At 48.8% G+C, this 24037-nt stretch overlaps 6 non-coding genes across 6 annotated transcripts; all 6 read right to left on the minus strand.

Moving 5' to 3' along the window:
• Nucleotides 1–1802: 1802 nt before the first annotated feature.
• TRNAK-UUU (transfer RNA lysine (anticodon UUU)) lies at nt 1803–1875 on the minus strand. Its single transcript has one exon. It is a non-coding gene; the product is annotated as a tRNA-Lys (tRNA).
• Nucleotides 1876–6152: 4277 nt separating this feature from the next.
• On the minus strand, nt 6153–6292 carry LOC141168426 (U4 spliceosomal RNA). The gene has a single exon (XR_012252163.1). It is a non-coding gene; the product is annotated as a U4 spliceosomal RNA (small nuclear RNA).
• Nucleotides 6293–8105: 1813 nt separating this feature from the next.
• Nucleotides 8106–8245, minus strand: LOC141168094 (U4 spliceosomal RNA). The gene has a single exon (XR_012251846.1). It is a non-coding gene; the product is annotated as a U4 spliceosomal RNA (small nuclear RNA).
• Nucleotides 8246–11076: 2831 nt separating this feature from the next.
• LOC141167932 (U4 spliceosomal RNA) lies at nt 11077–11216 on the minus strand. The gene has a single exon (XR_012251712.1). It is a non-coding gene; the product is annotated as a U4 spliceosomal RNA (small nuclear RNA).
• A 10772-nt stretch (nt 11217–21988) lies between these two features.
• LOC141168504 (U4 spliceosomal RNA) lies at nt 21989–22128 on the minus strand. Its single transcript, XR_012252239.1, has one exon. It is a non-coding gene; the product is annotated as a U4 spliceosomal RNA (small nuclear RNA).
• A 1485-nt stretch (nt 22129–23613) lies between these two features.
• LOC141168248 (U4 spliceosomal RNA) lies at nt 23614–23753 on the minus strand. Its single transcript, XR_012251992.1, has one exon. It is a non-coding gene; the product is annotated as a U4 spliceosomal RNA (small nuclear RNA).
• Nucleotides 23754–24037: the final 284 nt, after the last annotated feature.

Raw genomic sequence — 24037 nt, forward strand, 5'->3', positions numbered from 1 at the left:
CTGGGTGCACTGAGTAGGAGTATAAAGAGGGGAGCCATCTTAGGAAGTGTGTTCAGTCAGAGGGGAGCACTGACAGAGAAGGGCTCTGTGGAGCTCTGCTCCAGGAGGCGAGCCTAGCCTGAGAGGCCCAAGACTGAGAAGAGAAAGAGCAGAGAGGAGAGGGAGCAGGAAAGGCTCCAGGAGAAGGAGTGAAGGGACCCCAGGGGTACGGGCCATGCAGCAAGCCGGCCGTACGCCCGCCGCTACCTGGAGGTAGGGGGGTCAGGCCAAGACAGGGAACCGGTTCCCTTAACTAGTGGAGGCAGAAACCACGCTCAGCTAGTCACCGGAGGCTGTGGCATTGCATGTGTCACAGCCCCTCACAGTCCACGCTAGGAAGGGACCACATAGGGTCCAGGGAACGGAACACACGTCGCCCGCCAAGACCCGAGGCAGCTGGACAGAAGCAGTGTAAGGTGTGAAGCACGAAGAGCCAGAGAAAGGACACATGAAGGGGGTCCTGATAAGTACTCCAAAGATATCTGGGAGTCGGCCGAGCCCCTCACTTGGCGAACACAGTACGACGCGGGAGATTATGACCGGCCGTAATAATCTGGATTAGCAACTATGAGTAAAGACCCTGGACTGCACTGCAAAGACTCTGAGTAGTTTCTGCTGCGCCCTTGCACCACAACTCTCATCATCCACTCACGCTGCCCTGAGGCAATACTCTTCCTGTGGGGAGTCACACCATCTAGCTGCACACCTCATCAGCCTCAGTGGCCTGCCCAGCAGCGGCGGTTCCTCCTAACTGCAATCCACAGGTGGCGTAGTCGGACATTTAATAATCATAAAAACACATAAATACACTGCCACTGGTTTGACCACCCTGAGCCACGGGACTGGGTCACCGCCACGGTGACTACAACCCCCAGCATCCACTAAAAGGCCCAGTTCTGGGTTCCCCACATGGCCCAGGGGGCGCGTCACTATCAGGGACTTATCTTGAATTGGGAGAAAAAGGAGGAGGACGTCATCATGGACTTTTAATGAATTAGTTGGTTAGAGAAGATGCTATACAGGGACTTATAATGAATTGACGTTGGGGAGGATACCCAAACGGACTTATAACGGATTGGGGTCTGGGAGTGGACACTATCAGGGATATATTATGAAATAGGGGTGGAAGAGGACACTATACAGGGAGCTGTAATGAATTGTGGGTGGGAGAGGCTGCTATCAGAGGCTTATAATGATTTGGGGGATGGGGAGGGACTTATAGTGGTAAGAACTAAAAATAGTGACTGAAAACCACCATACTATAAACACATAATTGTAAATTTCCCCCAAAATGAATTGATTCTAATTCCTCTTACTGTGGTTTTGCTTTTAATTTTGATTACGGTTATACCAGGAACACATGATTAAACCAATACTCACCTAAAACTGCCATCCGGTGACCACGTTATATTGTCAAATAGTGACTGATTACTTCCATACCAAGACCATATAATAACACCAAATAGGGTCTGAATACCTTCATATAGTCCCTCTATACTGACTGTCTACAAGTTCCTACTACGTGGAATATGTAACGAGCCCTCACTTATGTTCTAGTACATTACATTATCAGTGATCGCCTGTTGTTGGCGACAAGAGAGCAGCTAAGGAGAACATGGTCACCACCCAAGACTGTCCAAAATCAAAAGAATTATGGTAACCATGATTTTTTCCTGAATAGTCTCCATCATTTGTCCTTCTCTAGGTCTCATTTATATCCTCATGAAATAACATTTATTGTTTTCCTCTTTGTTAAAAGCTTCCGCCCGAACAGGGACTTGAACCCTGGACCCTCAGATTAAAAGTCTGATGCTCTACCGACTGAGCTATCCAGGCTTCTGTACATGTTCACTGACACAATGATTTTCTGCTGCAGCTGTCGGCTGTCGGCTGTCTGCTCCTCCTTTCTGGTTACATAGTATCACACACACACTTTCTCCTACAACTATCTGCTTTCTGCTTTTCTTTCCAGTTACACAGTATCACCACCTGTGCACACATTCTGACACAAGGACTTTCTCCTGAATTATCGGCCATCTGCTCCTCTTTTCGGGTTACACACTATCACTACTTCCAACTATTCATACTGTCCATTGGTTTCCACGTTCTGGAAAAAAAAAATCACTTCTGTATTCCAGACTTGTCCAGCAATGCAGAGATAATCCCATAAGACATAACGTTTGAATTGGGGAGAGGACATCATCAGGGACTTATAATGACTTGGGCGGTGGGAGAGGATGATATCAGGGACTGGACAAAGTCACCTGTGGCAAGTTAAAGGCGTGGGCAATATGAAAATCACACCTGAAACCAGATGAAAAAAAAAAAGAGATGACGTTGACTCAATCTTATCTGTGTGTGCCATACTAACCATGGAGAACAGAAAGAGGAGACGAGAACTGTCTGAGGACTTGAGGATCAAAATTGTTGAAAAATATCAACAATTTCAAGGTTACAAGTCCATCTTCAGAGATCTTGATGTTCCTTTGTCCACGGTGCACAACATAATCAAGTAGTTTACAACCTATAGCACTGTAGCTAATCTCCCTGGACGTGTACGGCAGAGAAAAATTGTTGAAAGGTTGCAACGCAGGATAGTCTGAGGAAAAGTAGCCCCAAATTCAAGCTGTCCTGCAACCTGAGGGTGCATCAGTGTCAGCACGAACTATCCACCGACATTTGAATGAAATGAAACGCTATGGTGGGAGATCCAGGAGGACCCCCCCTGCTGACACAAAGACATAAAAAAGCTAGACCGAAGTTTGCCAAATTGTAAGTGAGTAAGCCAAAATCCTTCTGGGAAAGGGTTTTATGGACAGATGACAACAGGATAGAGTTTTTTGGTAAAGCACATCATTCTACTGTTTACCGAAAACAGAATGAGACCTACAAAGAAAACAACACAGCACCTAGAGTCAAATATGGTGGAGGTTCAAAGATGTTTTGGGGCTGTTTTGCTGCCTCTGGAACTGAGTGATTTACTGTGTGCAAGGTATTATGGAATCTGAGGATTACCAAAGGATTTTGGGCCACAATGTATTGCCCAGTGTCAGAAAGCTGGGATTGCATTTTAGGTCATAGGTCTTGCAGCAAGACAATGACCCCAAATATACTTCAAGAAGCACCAAGAAATGGATGGAAACAAATTGCTGGAGAGTTCTGAAGTGGCAGCAATGAGTCCGGATCTAAAACCCGTTGATCACCTGTGGAGAGATCTTAAAATTACTGTTTGGAGAAGGCACCCTTCACATATGAGAGACCTGGTGCAGATTGTAAGAAGAGTCCAAGATTCCTGCTGAGAGGTGTAAGAAGCTGATGGTTATAGGAAGCGACTGATTGCAGATATTTATTCCACATTCCAAATATTAAGTTGAAGGCGCCAACAATTTTGTCTGGCCCATTATTGGGGTTTTGTGTAAACTTATGTCCAATTTGCCTTTTTTTTCCTCTGTTTTTATATTTTGTTCCAACACTCACAAACGTGTACAAAATACGGGGAATCGTAATAATGCTCTGGTAGAAATACTTCATTTTCTGGAACAATTTCAATGGTGCCGACACCCTAGCCATACCATGACTACATGATAACACAAAAAATACACTGCTCAAAAAAATAAAGGGAACACTTAAACAACAGAATATAACTCCAAGTAAGTCAAACTTCTGTGAAATCAAACTGTCCACTTAGGAAGCAACACTGATTGACAATCAATGTCACATGCTGTTGTGCAAATGGAATAGACAATAGATGGAAATTATTGCAATTATCAAGACCCCCTCAATAAAGGAGTGGTTCTGCAGGTGGGGACCACAGACCACATCTCAGCAACAATGCTTTCTGGCTGATGTTTTGGTCACTTTTGAATGTTGGTTGTGCTTTCACACTCGTGGTGGCATGAGACGGACTCTACAACCCACAGAAGTTGCTCAGGTAGTGCAGCTCATCCAGGATGGCACATCAATGCGAGCTGTGGCAAGAAGGTTTGCTTTGTCTGTCAGCGTAGTGTCCAGCTGCTGGAGGCGCTACAGGAGACAGGCCAGTACACCAGGAGACGTGGAGGGGGCCGTAGGAGGGCAACAACCCAGCAGCAGGACCGCTACCTCTGCCTTTGTGCAAGGAGGAACAGGAGGAGCACTGCCAGAGCCCTGCAAAATGACCTCCATCAGGCCCCAAATGTGCATGTGTCTGCACAAACGGTTAGAAACCGACTCAGTGAGGGTGATATGAGGGCCCGACGTACACAGATGAGGGTTGTCTTCACAGCCCAACACTGCAGGATGCTTGACATTTGCCACAGAACACCGGGATTGGTAAAGTCACCACTGGTGCCCTGTGCTCTTCACAGATGAAAGCAGGTTCACACTGAGCACATGTGACAGACGTGACAGAGTCTGGAGATGCCGTGGAGAGCGATCTGCTGCCTGCAACATCCTTCAGCATGACCGGTTTGGCAGTGGGTCAGTAATGGTGTGGGGTGGCATTTCTTTGGAGGGCCGCACAGCCCTCCATGTGCTCGCCAGAGGTAGCCTGACTGCCATTAGGTACCGAGATGAGATCCTCAGACCCCTTGTGAGACCATATGCTGATGCGGTTGGCCCTGGGTTCCCCCTAATGCAGGACAATGTCAGACATCATGTGGCTGGAGTGTGTCAGCAGTTTCAGCAAGATGAAGGCATTGAAGCTATGGACTGGCCCGCCCGTTCCCCAGACCTGAATCCGATTGAGCACATCTGGGACATCATGTCTCGCTCCATCCACCAACGTCACATTGCACCACAGACTGTCCAGGAGTTGGCGGATGCTTTAGTCCAGGTCTGGGAGGAGATCCCACAGAAGACCATCCACAACCTCATCCTCATCAGAAGCATGCCCAGGCGTTGTAGGGAGGTCATACAGGCACGTGGAGGCCACACACAATACTGAGCCTCATCAGGAGCATGCCCAGGCGTTGTAGGGAGGTCATACAGGCACGTGGAGGCCACACAATACTCAGCCTCATCAGGAGCATGTCCAGGCATTGTAGGGAGGTCATACAGGCACGTGGAGGCCACACACAATACTCAGCCTCATCAGGAGCATGTCCAGGCATTGTAGGGAGGTCATACAGGCACGTGGAGGCCACACACAATACTCCGCCTCATCAGGAGCATGCCCAGGCGTTGTAGGGAGGTCATACAGGCACGTGGAGGCCACACACAATACTCAGCCTCATCAGGAGCATGTCCAGGTGTTGTAGGGAGGTCACACAGGTACGTGGAGGCCACACACAATATTCAGCCTCATCAGGAGCATGCCCAGGCGTTGTAGAGAGGTCATACAGGCACGTGGAGGCCACACACAATACTCAGCCTCATCAGGAGCATGCCCAGGCGTTGTAGGGAGGTCATACAGGCACGTGGAGGCCACACACAATACTCAGCCTCATCAGGAGCATGCCCAGGCGTTGTAGGGAGGTCATACAGGCACGTGGAGGCCACACACAATACTCCGCCTCATCAGGAGCATGCCCAGGCGTTGTAGGGAGGTCATACAGGCACGTGGAGGCCACACAATACTGAGCCTCATCAGGAGCATGCCCAGGCGTTGTAGGGAGGTCATACAGGCACGTGGAGGCCACACACACAATACTGAGCCTCAGTTTGACTTGATTTAAGGACATTACATCACAGTTGGATCAGCCTGTAGTGTGTTTTTCCACTTTAATTTTGGGGGTGACTCCAAATCCAGGCCTCCATTGGTTAATACATTTGATTTCCATTGATGATTTTTGTGTGATTTTGTTGTCAGCACATTCAACTTTCTACAGAACAAAGTATTCAATGAGAATATTTCATTCATTCAGATCTAGGATGTGTTATCTGAGTGTTCCCTTAATTTTTTGGAGCAGTGTATATAACATGACTCCATATGGAGAAATCTCCGGGGAAGCAGCTGACTAGATAGTAATCCTGTAATTGATCCCGCACGTTTCTTTGCTGATTCTCTTGTCCTCAGAGAAGTGAAATGTTACTTATAATTCTCAGCCCGACATGTAACATACGGCTCCAATACAACTGTATACACATAATTATCTCCCATTAGCACTTCTTCTAATACTAACACCATTATTCAGTCTCCTGGGAGACAGTCAAAAATTGCCATGCTGACTGCATTACGAGCCCTCATGGCGGGGTATTGGGAAAAGTTTTCAACTAGTAATAATCACGCCTCGGATAAACCTCATGGACTATGATACTGCCACTGCGCAAAGCTGGAGGCCATCTGTGAGGAGCTGCGGCCTCCGGATCTGGGGCTCTGTCTACACTGAGGAGAGACAAAGTCATTAGGGGGCTGTGGGAGCAAAGGATTCTGGGAGTGGATATGCTAATAAACCCCTCCCCTAAGTCTGTAATGGAAGAAAGAAAAGCCCCACAGGCTGGGGGAGGGGAGAGGGTTCATCCTCCACCTGACTGCTCTTCAGTAACTGAATATCGCCATATCATCACCACATAATAACACCAGATAGTGACTGAATATCGCCATACCATCACCACATAATAACACCAGATAGTGACTGAATATCGCCATACCATCACCACATAATAACACTAAATAGTGACTGAATACCGCCATACCATCACCACATAATAACACTAAATAGTGACTGAATACCGCCATACCATCACCACATAACAGCAAATAGTGACTGAATACCGCCATACCATCACCACATAACACCAGATAGTGACTGAATATCGCCATACCATCACCACATAATAACACCAGATAGTGACTGAATATCGCCATACCATCAGCACATAACAGCAAATAGTGACTGAATACTGCCATACCATCACCACATAATAACACCAAATAGTGGCTGAATACCGCCATACCATCACCACATAACACCAGATAGTGACTGAATATCGCCATACCATCACCACATAATAACACCAGATAGTGACTGAATATCGCCATACCATCAGCACATAACAGCAAATAGTGACTGAATACCGCCATACCATCACCACATAATAACACCAGATAGTGACTGAATATCGCCATACCATCACCACATAATAACACCAGATAGTGACTGAATACCGCCATACCATCACCACATAATAACACCAGATAGTGACTGAATATCGCCATACCATCACCACATAACAGCAAATAGTGACTGAATACCGCAATACCATCACCACATAATAACACCAAATAGGAGCTGAATACCGCCATACCATCACCACATAATAACACCAAATAGTGGCTGAATACCGCCATACCATCACCACATAACACCAAATAGTGGCTGAATACAGCCATACCATCACCACATAACACCAAATAGTGGCTGAATACCGCCATACCATCACCACATAACCAAATAGTGACTGAATAGCGCCATACCATCAATACAAAATAACAGCAAATATTGACTGAATACCGCCATACCATCACCACGTAATAACACCAAATAATGACTGAATACCGCCATACCATCACCACATAATAACAGCAAATAGTGATTGAATACCGCCATACCATCCCCACATACTAACACCAAATAGTGACTAAATACCGCCATATCATCACCACATAATAACACGAGATAGTGACTGAATACCGCCATACCATCACCACATAATAACACCAAATAGTGGCTGAATATAGCCATACCATCGCCACATAGTAACACTAAATGGTGGCTGAATACCGCCATACCATCACCACAAAATAACACCAAATAGTGGCTGAATACCGCCATACCATCACCACATAATAACACCAAATAGTGACTGAATACCACCATACCATCACCACATAGTAACACCAAATAATGACTGTAATACCGCCATACCATCACCACATAAAAACAAAAAACAACCATAACATGACTATATATGGAGAAATCTCCAGGGAAGGTACTGAATAGATAGTAATTCTGTAATTGATCCCGCACGTTTCTTTGCTGATTCTCAGCCCGACACATGTAACATACGGCTCCAACACAACTGTATATAGATTTATTCCAGCTAAACAGCAATAACTCTTCTTCTACTATTAACCACCTACTCAGTCTCCCGGGAGACTATCAAAAATTGCCATGCTGACTGTATTACGAGCCCTCATGGCGGGGTATTGGGAAAAGTTTTCAACTAGCAATAATCACGCCTCGGATAAACCTCATGGGCTATGATACTGCCACTGCGCAAAGCTGGAGGCCATCTGTGAGGAGCTGCGGCCTCCGGATCTGGGGCTCTGTCTACACTGAGGAGAGACAAAGTCATTAGGGGGCTGTGCGAGCAAAGGATTCTGGGAGTGGATATGCTAATAACACCCCTCCCCTAACTCTGTAATGGAAGAAAGAAAAGCCCCCCAGGCTGGGAGAGGGGAGAGGGTTCATCCTCCATCTGACCATAGTGTCACCACCTCCTGCTATACAGACTGTCTGCTCCTGCGTCCTGGGGGAACCTTCACTTATGTGTTAGAGGATTGCATTACCAGGGACTTCCTGATGATGGCGCTAGAGCAGCTGAGAGGCAATACTGTCATGCTGTGACCATATAATAACAAATAGTGATTAAATACCGCCATATATTAACCCTCCCTATCGATCCTACCTTCAAATTATCTGCTAACCTTAAAGGTTCACATACTTTTGTCACTCACAGACATGTGAGATTGGATTATTTTCTTTAAAAAAAAGTGTAAAAGTTGAATGTTTTGGACTCATTTGATTTGGTTCTTCATCCACTTGTGAAAAGCTGATGTCGTTTTAGGTCAAATTTATGCAGAAATTAGGAAAATTCTGATGTGGGGAAAAATACTAAGAGGGTCTCATAATGAACTGGGGGTGGGAGGGGACGCTATCAATGAAATAGGGGTGGAAGAGAACACTAAACAGGGACTTATGATGAATTGGGGGTCGGGGAGGCTGTTACCAGAAGCTTATAATGAAAAAAAACTAAAAAATAGTGACTGTACCATAAACACCCAATAATACCAAATAGTGACTGAATAATACCACAATACTATGAACACACAAAAGCAAATAGTGACTGTAACACCGCCATAACATGACCATATAATAGCACCCCAAAACCATAACATGACTCTATTTGGAGTAATCTCCAGGGAAGCAGCTGACTAGACATTAATTCTGTAATTGATTCTCCACATTTCTTTGCTTATTCTTTTGGCCTTAGGCACTGGCGTAACGCCAATGGCGGCAGACCACACCACTGCTATGGGGCCCCTCACCGCAGCATTCCCTCCCCGCACTGAGCCCCGCCTCTGCCTGTTAGCACCAGCGCTGCCCAGCCGCCCACACAGAATGATGGGGGTGGAAGTGTCTACTGACGCTCCTTCCTCTATCTTCATTGCTCTCGCTGATGGCCGGAGGGGGGCCCAGTGTGAGAAATGATGATGGAGGAGGGAGCATCAGCATCATTCTTCCTCGGCGTCTGACGTGTCAGAGCAGCGGGCGCCCTGTAATGACGTCATCGCGCCCACTGCTTTGACACGTCAGACGAGGTGTCCAGCGCTTCACACCACACGCTGAGGAGACTGGAGCATTGGGCGCAAAAAGGACAGATGAGTACTGTATTTTTTTTTTAATCAGTGACTGGTGGCCATAATACAGTATGGGGGTGCATTATATTGTATGGAGGATCATGGAGGTGCATAATACTGTATGAAGGATCAAGGGGGTGCATTATATTGTATGGAAGACCATGGGGGCACATTAAACTGTATGGAGGATCATGAGGGTGTATACAACTGTATGGAGGATCATGGGGTTGCATTATATTGTATGGTGTACTATGGGGGTACATTATGCTGTATCGAGGACCATGGGGATACATTATGCTGTATGGAGGACCATGGGGGCGCATTATACTGTATGGAGGAACAGGGGGGTGCATACTACTGTATGGAGGACCATTAATGGTGCATACTACTGTATGGAAGATCATGGGGGTGAATTATATTGTATGGAGGTGCATACTACTGAAAGGAGGATCACGGAAGAGCATTATATTGTATGGAGGATTATGGGGGTGCATTATACTGTATGGAGGATCATGGGGGTGCATACTACTGTATGGAGGACCATGGTAATGCATACTACTGTATGGAGGACCATGGGGGTGCATTATACTGTATGGAGCACCATGTGGGGTGTATTATATTGTGGGAAGGACCATGCAGGTGCATTATACTGTCTGGAGGGTCATGGTGGGCGCATTATATTGTGTGGAGGACCATGGGGTGCATTATACTGCATGGAGGATCATGGGGGTGCATTATACTGTATGGAGGACCATGGGGTGCATTATTCTGTATGGAGGACCATGGGAGCACATTATTCTGTATGGAGGACCATGGGGGTTCATACTACTGTATGGAGTACCATAGGGGGTGCATTATATTGTATGGAGGACCATGGAGAGTGCATTATACTATATGGAGAGTTATGGGGGACGCATTATACTATATGGAAGGCTATGTGGGGCCATTATAATATGTGGGGGTCTATTATACTGTATGCAAGCAATTATACTGTTTGGAGGGCTAGTGCGGGCTATTATACTATATGTAGGCCCATTATAGTGCATGGAGGGCTGTGTGGGGGTCACAGTTTGGGGGATCACCATACTTTGCCTGTGGAGTTGAAGTGGGGTACAGTAGGGTCATTATAATGTGTGTAGAGGAATTCATCATGGGGGTATCATACTGTGTTTGGGGGGCACATTTGTTTACATATTTTATGGGGGCAATGAAAGAGGAATCTATGACTTCAGCAGGAGGAAAATCGCTATGTAAAGGCTGGAAGGTTGTGAGATCAGCTCTTCTGTGATCTGACTATTATTATTTTTTTCTTGGGGGCCCCCATGATTTCTATGTACGCCCCTGGCCTGAGAGAAATTAAACTTTACATATAATTCTCAGCCCCACATATAACACAGAGCTCCAATACAACTGTATATAGAATTACTCTAGCTAAACAGGAATAACAGTTTTTCTACTATTAACCACCTACTGAGTCTCCTGGGAGACTGTCAAAAATTGCCATGCTGACTGTATTACGAGCCCTCATGGCGGGGTATTGGGAAAAGTTTTCAACTAGCAATAATCACGCCTCGGATAAACCTCATGGGCTATGATACTGCCACTGCGCAAAGCTGGAGGCCATCTGTGAGGAGCTGCGGCCTCCGGATCTGGGGCTCTGTCTACACTGAGGAGAGACAAAGTCATTAGGGGCCTGTGGGAGCAAAGGATTCTGGGAGTGGATATGACGCGCCCCTGGGCCTACTTGGTGTAGCGTTGCGCACGCGGGGACTACCCAGAGCCGGGCCTGTTGGGGGTAGTAGTCTCGTGGCGGTGACCCGGTCCGTGCCCAGGGAGTCAAACTGTGTGGCTGAGTATTAGCAGTAGATGTTGGACGACTACGCCACCCGTTGAATGCAGCTATGGAGCTGCCGCTGCAGGGCAGACCGCTGAGGCCGGTGGTACGATTGTGCAGCGTAGATGGTATAACCCCCAACGGGAGGGGTATGGCCTCGGGGCAGCCGACGTGGATGATGGGGGTAGCAGGAACCACTCAGAGACGATGCGGTGTAGTTCAGGGTCTTTACTGGTGATAAAGATAGACCCTCCCGGAGTACTGGCTAGCGATCGGGGCCTGGTCAGTCTTTGAGCAGATGGGATTTCCCCTGGCCAGGCGGAGTTGTAGGCCTCCCCAACTAATTGTACTCTTCTGGCTACCTTGCTAGAGGCGGGTAAAAGTAGCCCACGTCCCTGAGTGTACCGTGTGGTGCTCACCCGTATGGCCGGTGACTCGGGGCCTTCTAGTAGCTTCCGTTCCACGACGGCGGTGCTGGTCCCACGCGTGTGACCGTGCCTTCGGGTTTCTTGGCCAGAGGACCTGAAATCCCCTGCCGGTCGGTTTCTGCTGCTGGGTAAGGATTAGTCCCCACAGCCTCGGACTCCGGGTCCGGTGGTAACTCTTCAATCAGGGCGAGCTCTACAGCTGCCAGCCCCTGATTCCTTTTAGCACGACTTCCCCAGAGCTCCTGATCTCTCTTTCCTATAGCTGCTTCTCCTCTTCTCTCTCTACTCTTTTTTCTCTCTAACCCTGCCTCAGCCCCAGTTTTATATAGGGGAAGTTCTTCCCCTCCCAGGACTGGGCAGGAGGTGTGGCATGCATAGGATTCCTGACCAAGAGACCTCCCACCTGCTCTCAGACATAATATTGCTATTACTGTGGAAACCAGACCCCTGGGGTGCCACATTCCCCCCTAGTGAAATTTAGTACTCCGGGACTAAACATACTTTTGTAAACATAACAAGGTATAAACAATAACGTTCTGGTAGAGACAACACATAAGGTGGTCACGGCGTGTCCGCAACCGGGTGTAACTTTTGAGGAAAACAAAGGTGTCCATTTCACCAAAACAGGAAGACGTAACCAGGTAGGGGTCTGTCCTGCCCCGAGTCCTTATCGGTCTTTTAGTCCATCCTGGGTTACGCTCCAACTATATGCACAAAGGATTCCCGGTAAATCCACCAAAGACTCCTACAAATAACTAGAAACACATAATTATACACAAGCAACAATAAACAGGTAAACATTAATAGAATAGCTTGAACATTTAGATCCTCCACCGTATGGGCAACTGGCCTCTAGTGACCCTAGTGGACCTACGGAGCTGGCTGACTGGTCCTGAGCTACAGGGTATAGGAGCTGTCAAGGGTAAACTGGGCAGCCGTCTACGGACTCTTTGGCTCACTAGGGGTATGGCAGGCTCACTATAAGCAGAGGGTTGATTCTCCTGGTCTGCTTGTGTGGGGTCTTCTGCCTCCTGGACCGGCTGTTCTTCCAGCTCTACCTGTGTCTCCGTAGGCACTTGGGATGCTGGTTGGAGGAACGTGAGGACGGGTACCACAACAGCACCATTGACTTGAGTCCAAGACCGAGGGAAGTCTCCGAGCACAGTACTAACCATATCTTCCCTTTCCTCTACAGGTCGAGGGTCTTCTTGTTCCTCTTCAGGGTTCCGTAGCTGTTCAGGACACTTCTTCAGGTGATCCCGGGATACAATGGCTGTGGTTTCCCCTCCGTCTTTACTGATTGTACAGATCTTTGGGTTATCGTGGCTTGAGGGCAGTACGGTGTACGGGTCCTTCTCCCACTGGTCGTCCAACTTGTGGAGCCGTCTTTTCCTCTTCAAGACCTGCTCTCCGGGCACCAGGGGAACAGCGGGAGCATACTGGTTGTAAGTTTTCTCTTGTCTTTCCCTAGCTTGACAGAGACTTCGCTCCACGCTCTCCTGTACTTTCCGGTACTGCTGCTGCCTCTCTGTGTCCCAGTCTGCTTCTGGTGAAGTGTCCTCGGGTGTCAGGACTCCCATCTCCAGATCAACAGGAAGCTTACCAGGTCTTGCCCTCATTAGGTAAGCCGGGGTACAGTTGGTGGAACCTACAGGGATGTGGTTGTATAGGTCCACCAGGTCGGGCAGCTTTTCAGGCCACAGACTACGTTCTTCCAGGGGCAATGTTTTCAGAAGATCTATCACCACCTGGTTCATTTTCTCACAAAGTCCATTAGTTTGCGGGTGATAGGGTGTTGTTCTTATCTTCCGGCAGCCATACAGGGTGCAGAACTCCTGGAAGACTTCCGCTTCAAAGGCAGGCCCCTGGTCCGTCAGCACCTGCTCCGGGTATCCGTGCGGACGGCAGAAGTGCTGCTGGAAGGCTCTAGCTGCTGTTTGAGCCGTTAAGTCCTTGACGGGGACGACAACCAAGAACCGGGAGTAGTGATCCACGATGGTTAACGCGTAGACGTAGCCACTTCTGCTTGGGGTCAGTTTTACATGATCCAAGGCTACCAGTTCCAACGGCTGTCTGGTGATGATGGACTGCAGGGGAGTCTTCTGGCTGGCACGGTCCCTCCTTCTTAGGTTGCATGGGCCACAGTCTCTGCACCACCTCTCGATGGTTCCTCTCATGCCTACCCAATGGAACCGCCCGCGCAGCAGGAACTCCAGCTTCTTCCATCCGAAGTGCCCAGCTCCGTCGTGGTATGCCTCCATCACCATAGCTGCGTCTCTTCTTGGCACCACTACTTGCCAGATTAGTTCATGCGTCCGGGAGTTAACCATTCTGCGGCACAACTTCCCCTTGTAAAGCAACAGTCGACTCTTCTCAGCCCACAGTTGCTTGGCTTCCTCCGGAGCGTCTGGGTCAAGGCGTGCATCTGGCCGAGTCAGCATCTCCTTTACCAGTCGGACGGCAGGGTCACTGTCTTGCGTCTCCGCCCAGTTGTAATGAGGTAATGGGTTGAACGTAGCGGATTGCTTACTCCTTACACGGTGGGAATACTGGATAGTCCCATGACGGTGGAACGCGGGGAGTTCAACTTCTTCCAGTTCCTCTGAATCTTCCCCTACGTCCGGTAGGTTCGGCATCCTGGACAGGGCGTCCGCGTTGGTATTGGAGCGTCCTGCCCGGTATTTGATTGTAAACTCATAGTTGGACAAGCGGGCCATCCATCTCTGCTCTAGGGCACCGAGTCTTGCAGTGTCCAGGTGTGTCAACGGGTTGTTATCCGTGTACACGGTGAACCGGGAAGCAGCGAGGTAGTGCTTAAAACGTTCGGTGACTGCCCACACCACTGCCAGGAACTCTAGCTTAAATGAGCTGTAATTCTCAGGGTTTCTTTCGGTGGGTCGCAGTTTTCGGCTGGCGTAAGCAATTACCCGTTCCTTCCCCTGCTGGATCTGGGACAGTACGGCTCCTAGCCCGATGTTACTGGCGTCGGTGTAGAGGATAAAGGGCTGGCTATAATCAGGGTACGCCAGGATTTCATCCCCCGTGAGGGCCATCTTCAGCTGGCGGAAGGACTCTTCTTCCAGCTTCTCCCATCTGAAGGGTGGCTTCTGGTTCTTGGCCTTCCTGGACTGGCCTATCAGGAGGTCCTGCATAGGAGCTGCCTTTTTGGTGAAACCGGGAATGAACCTTCGGTAGTAGCCTACCAACCCGAGGAACTGCCTCACTTCCTTTACGCTGGAGGAGCTTTACCATTCCTTAATTGCGGTGATCTTATCAGGGTCGGGAGCCACTCCGTCAGCACTCACCACGTGTCCCAGGTACTGCACCTTTGGCTTCAGGAGGTGACACTTGGAGGGTTTCACCTTTAGGCCGTAACTTGCCAGAGCTTCGAACACTTCCGCCAGGTGTTTCAGGTGGTCCTCGTAGGTCTTGGAATAGACGATGACATCGTCCAGGTATAACAGGACCGTCTCAAAGTTTCGGTGTCCCAGACAGCACTCCATTAATCGCTGGAAGGTTCCTGGTGCGTTGCAGAGTCCGAACGGCATGCAGGTAAACTCGCTAAGTCCCATCGGGGTGGTGAATGCGGTCTTCTCCCGGTCCGCCTCTGCTACAGGAACCTGCCAGTACCCGCTAGTGAGATCCAAGGTGGAGAAGAAGTTAGCAGATTTTAAAGCAGCCAAAGACTCCTCTATTCTTGGTAAGGGGTACGCATCTTTGTGTGTGATACGGTTAATTTTCCTGTAATCTACACACATTCTCATGGTGTTGTCTTTCTTTTTGACCAAGACTAGTGGAGCTGCCCAGGGGCTACAGCTGTCCCTGATTACCCCAGCCTCCTTCATGTCTCTAAGCATCCCCTTGGCGTGTTGGTAGTGTGCAGGGGGTACGGGTCGATACCTCTCTTTTATGGGAGGATGGTCTCCCGTGGGGATGTGGTGTTCTACCCCCTTGACTCGCCCGAAGTCTAACGGGTGTTTACTAAACACTCTCTCGTACTCTCGAACCACCCGGTAGACTCCCTGTTTCTGGTGGGAGGGAGTGGAGTCAGTACCCAAATGTAGTTGCTGACACCAATCCTCCATTATTTTCGTAGAGCCGTTACCTTCCTCCGGGTGAGATGGAGGCAAGGGTTCCACAGACTGTATAGAATTTTGGTTGATAGTATATAATTTGGCTAGCGTAGCATACCGGGGCAGGTATACTTCCCTTTTCCCGATATTTATTATACGAACAGGCACCCTCCCATGGCGTACATCAACTACCCCCCGTGCTGTCAAAATGGTGGGCCTACTGTCTGAGTAGACTGGTTCTACCATGGCCTGGTAATCTCTACCTCTCAGACCAATAGCTGCCCGGCACCAAATCATCATTTCACTTTTCGGGGGCATGGCAATAGGGAAAGGGTCACACATTCTTACGCTACCAATCTCACCACCGGAGAGTTCCACCTGTTGCCGTCGCATCAGTGCCCGGATCTCTTTCTGGAGCACTCGCTGCTGGCCGGAGCTGGCGTTCTTGGCAACCTGCTGTAAAATGAAAATCACCTCTGCAAGACAATTTTCAATCACATTAGTTCCTAGAGTTATCTTTGGGTGACTCTCGCGCTTGTCAATGTCTACAATGATCAGTCCCTGTGCTGCCAGTTCGACTCTACCGATTTTAATGGTCATTTCTTTAAATCCGATCTGTGGCACGGGCTGACCATTACTGGCGATGATACTCAAGTCGTCGTCTGGATAGCGGGTCATATCCGAGTTATTCCAGTACTGCTTGAAGAGCACGTACGGGATGGTGGTGACCTGTGACCCGGTGTCCAGTAGGGCACTCATAGGGATGCCATCCAGTACCACAGGCAAGACTGGACGTCCTCCCACATATTTGTCGCGCCAGTTCGATGGGCCTGGTGATCTTTTTCCTGGGGGTTGGCCCTCTACCCCAGGTTGTGCCAGTTTAAAGGACAGTACCTTGCCATATGTCCGGGTTGATTGCAGCGGCGGCAGATAGGTTGTCCGTCCTCGTTGTACCGGTCGCTGGGTCTTCCTCTGGCCGGTGGGGTCCTCCTTGGTCGACGCCACGGGATGTCCTCCGGTCCGGATGCCAGCTGGATCTTCCCTGGAGTGGAAACCTGTAAAGACTGCACAGTTCGGATTAGCGCAGCAACGCTTTTAGCTAGCTCTTGGACCTGATGGTGCAGGTCCGGAGCCGGGTCATTGTTCAAAGCCTGCGCATCAGCCCCCACAGGCCCTGCCGACAAGGGCGCCGCCTCCTGGTGGTAAGTGATAGCTGGGCGCCTGTGGGTCACAACGCCACCCGGTGTCGGTTCTCGGAGCACCCGGATGGCTCTGTCCTTGAACTGTGCAAAGTCCAGATGAGGATCCTGTAAGGCTATGGCCCGCAACTGGGTTCGGTGGACATTGCAACATAGTCCCTCTATAAATTGCTCGGTCAACAGCCTGTCCTCGTTTCCCACGCTGTCAGGGTCGGTCTGCTTAATGTCTCTCAGGGCCTCTTGTAGGTTTAGTGCATAGTCCCTTATACTCTCATGTGCTCGCTGCTTGCACCCATAGAATCTAAGCTTAATCTCGGCTGAGGTGCGGGTATCAAAGGTGTCCCTCAGCCGGGTTAGTATCCCTGCGACAGTCCTCCTCCCAGGTGGCCAGGACTTTACCTCCCTTTGGGCTGCCCCGGTTAGTTGGGCCACCAGGATGCTCACTTTTTGCTCTTCTGTGAGGGGGTACACCTGGAAGAGGCTATCCAGCTTTTCTTTAAAGTCATTCAGGGTATGTGACTCCCCTGAGTACTGGGGTAGCCAGGCTGCTCCCGGGATATAGGGCATGGTGAATGGCATGACTGCAGCAGCGGTGGCGCTGGCGGGGGTTGAGGCAGTGAAGCTCTCCTCCGTATCCGACATCTTTCTCCCCCCCCTAGTGGACCGTGGCCTACCTTGCGATGATCCTCTTCCGTAGGCCGCGGCTCCACAGTGGATCGTCAGGGTTGAGGACCTTCCGTCGCGCTCCTGTGACGTCGGCGTCTGCTGGGCTCCTTCCAGGACCTTACGCAACGTCCTGACGTGAGGCGGGGCTTCAGTTCTCGCGCGCTTTCAGAGTCCACGCCCCTCTTGTTCCCGCGCGGCGTCTTCAAGATGGCGTCCAACGGCGGGAAAACTCCACGGATGGCGGGAAGAAGGCAGAAGATGGCGCCGGATGGCGGGAAAACTTCGCGGATGGCGGGAAGAAGGTAGAAGATGGAGCCGGATGGCGGGAATCTTCACCACTGGTAAGTTTGAACAGTCTTTTTCAGGCACGCAGTACCCGGTGGTTGCGGGCACGAAATCCTGCCGACTACGCCAAAAGATGACGCGCCCCTGGGCCTACTTGGTGTAGCGTTGCGCACGCGGGGACTACCCGGAGCCGGGCCTGTTGGGGGTAGTAGTCTCGTGGCGGTGACCCGGTCCGTGCCCAGGGAGTCAAACTGTGTGGCTGAGTATTAGCAGTAGATGTTGGACGACTACGCCACCCGTTGAATGCAGCTATGGAGCTGCCGCTGCAGGGCAGACCGCTGAGGCCGGTTGTACGATTGTGCAGCGTAGATGGTATAACCCCCAACGGGAGGGGTATGGCCTCGGGGCAACCGACGTGGATGATGGGGGTAGCAGGAACCACTCAGAGACGATGCGGTGTAGTTCAGGGTCTTTACTGGTGATAAAGATAGACCCTCCCGGAGTACTGGCTAGCGATCGGGGCCTGGTCAGTCTTTGAGCAGATGGGATTTCCCCTGGCCAGGCGGAGTTGTAGGCCTCCCCAACTAATTGTACTCTTCTGGCTACCTTGCTAGAGGCGGGTAAAAGTAGCCCACGTCCCTGAGTGTACCGTGTGGTGCTCACCCGTATGGCCGGTGACTCGGGGCCTTCTAGTGGCTTCCGCTCCACGACGGCGGTGCTGGTCCCAAGCGTGTGACCGTGCCTTCGGGTTTCTTGGCCAGAGGACCTGAAATCCCCTGCCGGTCGGTTTCTGCTGCTGGGTAAGGATTAGTCCCCACAGCCTCGGACTCCGGGTCCGGTGGTAACTCTTCAATCAGGGCGAGCTCTACAGCTGCCAGCCCCTGATTCCTTTTAGCACGACTTCCCCAGAGCTCCTGATCTCTCTTTCCTATAGCTGCTTCTCCTCTTCTCTCTCTACTCTTTTTTCTCTCTAACCCTGCCTCAGCCCCAGTTTTATATAGGGGAAGTTCTTCCCCTCCCAGGACTGGGCAGGAGGTGTGGCATGCATAGGATTCCTGACCAAGAGACCTCCCACCTGCTCTCAGACATAATATTGCTATTACTGTGGAAACCAGACCCCTGGGGTGCCACAGATATGCTAATAATGCCCCTCCCCTAAATCTGTAATGGAAGAAACAAATGCCCCCCAGGCTGGGGGAGGGGAGAGGGTTCATCCTCCATCTGACCATAGTGTCACCACCTCCTGCTATACAGACTGTCTGCTCCTGCGTCCTGGGGGAACCTTCACTTATGTGTTAGAGGATTGCATTACCAGGGACTTCCTGATGATGGCGCAAGAAGAGCAGCTGAGAAGCAATACTGTCATGCTGTGACCATATAATAACAAATAGTGATTAAATACCGCCATATGTTAACCCTCCCTATCGATCCTACCTTCAAATTATCTGCTAACCTTAAAGGTTCACATACTTTTGTCACTCACAGACATGTGAGATTGGATTATTTTCTTTAAAAAAAGTGTAAAGTTTAATGTTTTGGACTCATTTGATTTGGTTCTTCATCCACTTGTGAAAAGCTGATGTCGTTTTAGGTCAAATTTATACAGAAATTAGGAAAATTCTGATGTGGGGAAAAATACTAAGAGGGTCTCATAATGAACTGGGGGTGGGAGAGGACGCTATCAATGACATGTTATGAAATAGGGGTGGAAGAGAACACTAAACAGGGACTTATGATGAATTGGGGGTCGGGGAGGCTGTTACCAGAAGCTTCTAATGAAAAAAAACTAAAAAAATAGTGACTGTACCATAAACACACAACAATACCAAATAGTGACTGAATAATACCACAATACTATGAACACACAAAAGCAAATAGTGACTGTAACACCGCCATAACATGACCATATAATAGCACCCCAAAACAATAACATGACTCTATTTGGAGTAATCTCCAGAGAGCAGCTGACAAGATATTAATTCTGTAATTGATTCTCCACATTTCTTTGCTTATTCTTTTGGCCTTAGGCACTGGCGTAACGCTAATGGCGGCAGGCCACACCACTGCTATGGGGCCCCTCACCGCAGCAGGCACCGCACTGAGCCCCGCCTCTGCCTGTTAGCACCAGCGCTGCCCAGCCGCCCACACAGAATGATGGGGGTGGAAGTGTCTACTGACGCTCCTTCCTCTATCTTCATTGCTCTCGCTGATGGCCGGAGGGGGGACCAGTGTGAGCAATGATGATGGAGGAGGGAGCATCAGCATCATTCTTCCTCGGCGTCTGACGTGTCAGAGCAGCGGGCGCCCTGTAATGACGTCATCGCGCCCGCTGCTCTGACACATCAGACGAGGTGTCCAGCGCTTCACACCACACGCTGAGGAGACTGGAGCATTGGGCGCAAAAAGGACAGATGAGTACTGTATTTTTTTTTAATCAGTGACTGGTGGCCATAATAAAGTATGGGGGTGCATTATATTGTATGGAGGATCATGGAGGTGCATAATACTGTATGAAGGATCAAGGGGGTGCATTATATTGTATGGAAGACCATGGGGGCACATTAAACTGTATGGAGGATCATGAGGGTGTATACAACTGTATGGAGGATCATGGGGTTGCATTATATTGTATGGTGTACTATGGGGGTACATTATGCTGTATCGAGGACCATGGGGATACATTATGCTGTATGGAGGACCATGGGGGTGCATTATACTGTATGGAGGAACAGAGGGGTGCATACTACTGTATGGAGGACCATTAAGGGTGCATACTACTGTATGGAAGATCATGGGGGTGCATTATATTGTATGGAGGGTGATGGGGGTGCATACTACTGAAAGGAGGATCACGAAAGTGCATTATATTGTATGGAGGATTATGGGGGTGCATTATACTGTATGGAGGATCATGGGGGTGCATACTACTGTATGGAGGACCATGGTAATGCATACTACTGTATGGAGGACCATGGGGGTGCATTATACTGTATGGAGGACCATGTGGGGTGTATTATATTGTGGGAAGGACCATGCAGGTGCATTATACTGTCTGGAGGGTCATGGTGGGCGCATTATATTGTGTGGAGGATCATGGGGTGCATTATACTGTATGGAGGATCATGGGGGTGCATTATACTGTATGGAGGACCATGGGGTGCATTATTCTGTATGGAGGACCATGGGAGCACATTATTCTGTATGGAGGACCATGGGGGTTCATACTACTGTATGGAGTACCATGGGGGTGCATTATATTGTATGGAGGACCATGGGGAGTGCACTATATTTTATGGAGGACCATGGAGAGTGCATTATACTATATGGATAGTTATGGGGGACGCATTATACTATATGGAAGGCTATGTGGGGCCATTATAATATGTGGGGGTCTATTATACTGTATGCAAGCAATTATACTGTTTGGAGGGCTAGTGCGGGCTATTATACTGTATGTAGGCCCATTATAGTGCATGGAGGGCTGTGTGGGGGTCACAGTTTGGGGGATCACCATACTTTGCCTGTGGAGTTAAAGTGGGGTACAGTAGGGTCATTATAATGTGTGTAGAGGAATTCATCATGGGGGTATCATACTGTGTTTGGGGGGCACATTTGTTTAGATATTTTATGGGGCCAATGAAAGAGGAATCTATGACTTCAGCAGGAGGAAAATTGCTATGTAAAGGCTGGAAGGTTGTGAGATCTGCTCTTCTGTGATCTGACTATTATTATTTTTTTCTTGGGGGCCCCATGATTTCTATGTACGCCCCTGGCCTGAGGGAAATAAAACTTTACATATAATTCTCAGCCCCACAATAACACAGAGCTCCAATACAACTGTATATAGAATTACTCTAGCTAAACAGCAATAACACCTCTTCTACTATTAACCACCTATTCAGTTTCCTGGGAGACTATCAAAAATTGCCATGCTGACTGTATTACGAGGCCTCATGGCGGGGTATTGGGAAAAGTTTTCAACTAGCAATAATCACGCCTCAGATAAACCTCATGGGCTATGATACTGCCACTGCGCAAAGCTGGAGGCCATCTGTGAGGAGCTGCGGCCTCCGGATCTGGGGCTCTGTCTACACTGAGGAGAGACAAAGTCATTAGGGGGCTGTGGGAGCAAAGGATTCTGGGAGCAAAGGATTCTGGGAGCATAGGATTCTGGGAGCATAGGATTCTGGGAGCATACGATATGCTAATAAACCCCTCCCCTAAGTCTGTCATGGAAGAAACAAGAGACGTTTCAACATTTTTGATTAAAAGCTTCCGAACAGGGACTTGAACAGGGATTAAAAGTCTGATGCTACCGACTGAGCTATCTGGCCTCTGCACCACACAAGGGAGTGGTTAGATTTTAGTCTGAAATCAACCACTGTTCAACACCTTGTATTATATAAATACATTATTTCTTGCACCTGGGAAGTATGAAGGGATCTATACTGATACCATATATTACATGCACGCTCACTGAAGCCCACAGGATGAATGCCTCCTTGGACCTGCCAGGGTCAGTCACAGAGGTTATCTTCCCTCTGTAAGTGACCTAAGGCTGCACACCATAACTACTGATGTGCACAGCTCCCGCCTGCTTTGTGTGCCCCCTACGACTGACCCTGAACGGGGGGAAACATCCGATGTTCACAGGGTCACCTATGCAGTCACACCGTAATCCCGTCTGGAGCAACAAGGCCGCGCCCCATCTCTGCACAGTTCCCCGTCACTTCTGCTTGGACCATACACATAACATGAGAGCAACAAGAGCCTGTACTATGTGCAACAAGAGCCTGTATTATGTGCAAAAAGAGCCTGTACTATGTGCAAAAAGAGCCTGTACTATATGCAAAAAGAGCCTGTACTATGTGCAAAAAGAGCCTGTACTATATGCAAAAAGGCCAACATAATGGAACGCCAAAACAGAAATAAACACTTGAAATAGATCACTCTGTGTGTAATGACTCTATATAATATAGGAGTTTCACTTTTTGTATTGAAGAACTGAAATAAATTAACTTTTTGATGATATTCTAATTTAGTGAGAAGCACTTGTATATTTTACATATATATATTGTATTTGATCTTTATACACACACACACACATATACATATATTTATATATAGATAATATCTCCCCCTTTTCCAAAAACAGATAAAAACTTAACACATTTGGTATGAGAAGAAAGTGTAAATGGCAAATTTTCTGGGATTTTTTTGGTCACCTCCCAAAATACGATGGAATAATAAGAGATAAGAAAGTCATATAAACCCCAAAATAGTACTGATGAAAGCTAGACCTCGCCCCGAAAAAACAAGTCCTCGTACGTCTCCATCAACCGGAAAATAATAAGTTCTGGCTCAGAATACAGAGACAAAGACAAGATTTTTTGTAACTAGTAAAAAATAAATCCCCGTATATAAATGCGATATCGCTATCACCGCACTGAGCAGAGGAACAACGATATTAGGTTGTACTTACTGCAATCTAAATGCCGTGAAATTAAAACCCAAAGAACATCCTCAGTTTCCTGGGAGACTGTCAAAAATTGCCATGCTGACTGTATTACGAGCCCTCATGGCGGGGTATTGGGAAAAGTTTTCAACTAGCAATAATCACGCCTCGGATAAACCTCATGGGCTATGATACTGCCACTGCGCAAAGCTGGAGGCCACCTGTGAGGAGCTGCGGCCTCCGGATCTGGGGCTCTGTCTACACTGAGGAGAGACAAAGTCATTAGGGGCTGTGGGAGCAAAGGATTCTGGGAGTGGATATGCTAATAACGCCCCTCCCCTTAGTCTGTAATGGAAGAAAGAAAAGCCCCCCAGGCTGGGGGAGGGGAGAGGGTTTATCCTCCATCTGATCATAGTGTCACCACCTCCTGCTATACAGACTGTCTGCTCCTGTGTCCTGGGGGAACCTTCACTTATGTGTTACAGGATTGCATTAC

This window comes from Phyllobates terribilis, unplaced genomic scaffold (genome assembly GCF_046119375.1).
Source record: "Phyllobates terribilis strain yellow unplaced genomic scaffold, ASM4611937v1 Scaffold_11__3_contigs__length_659146591, whole genome shotgun sequence".
Lineage (NCBI taxonomy): Eukaryota > Metazoa > Chordata > Amphibia > Anura > Dendrobatidae > Phyllobates > Phyllobates terribilis.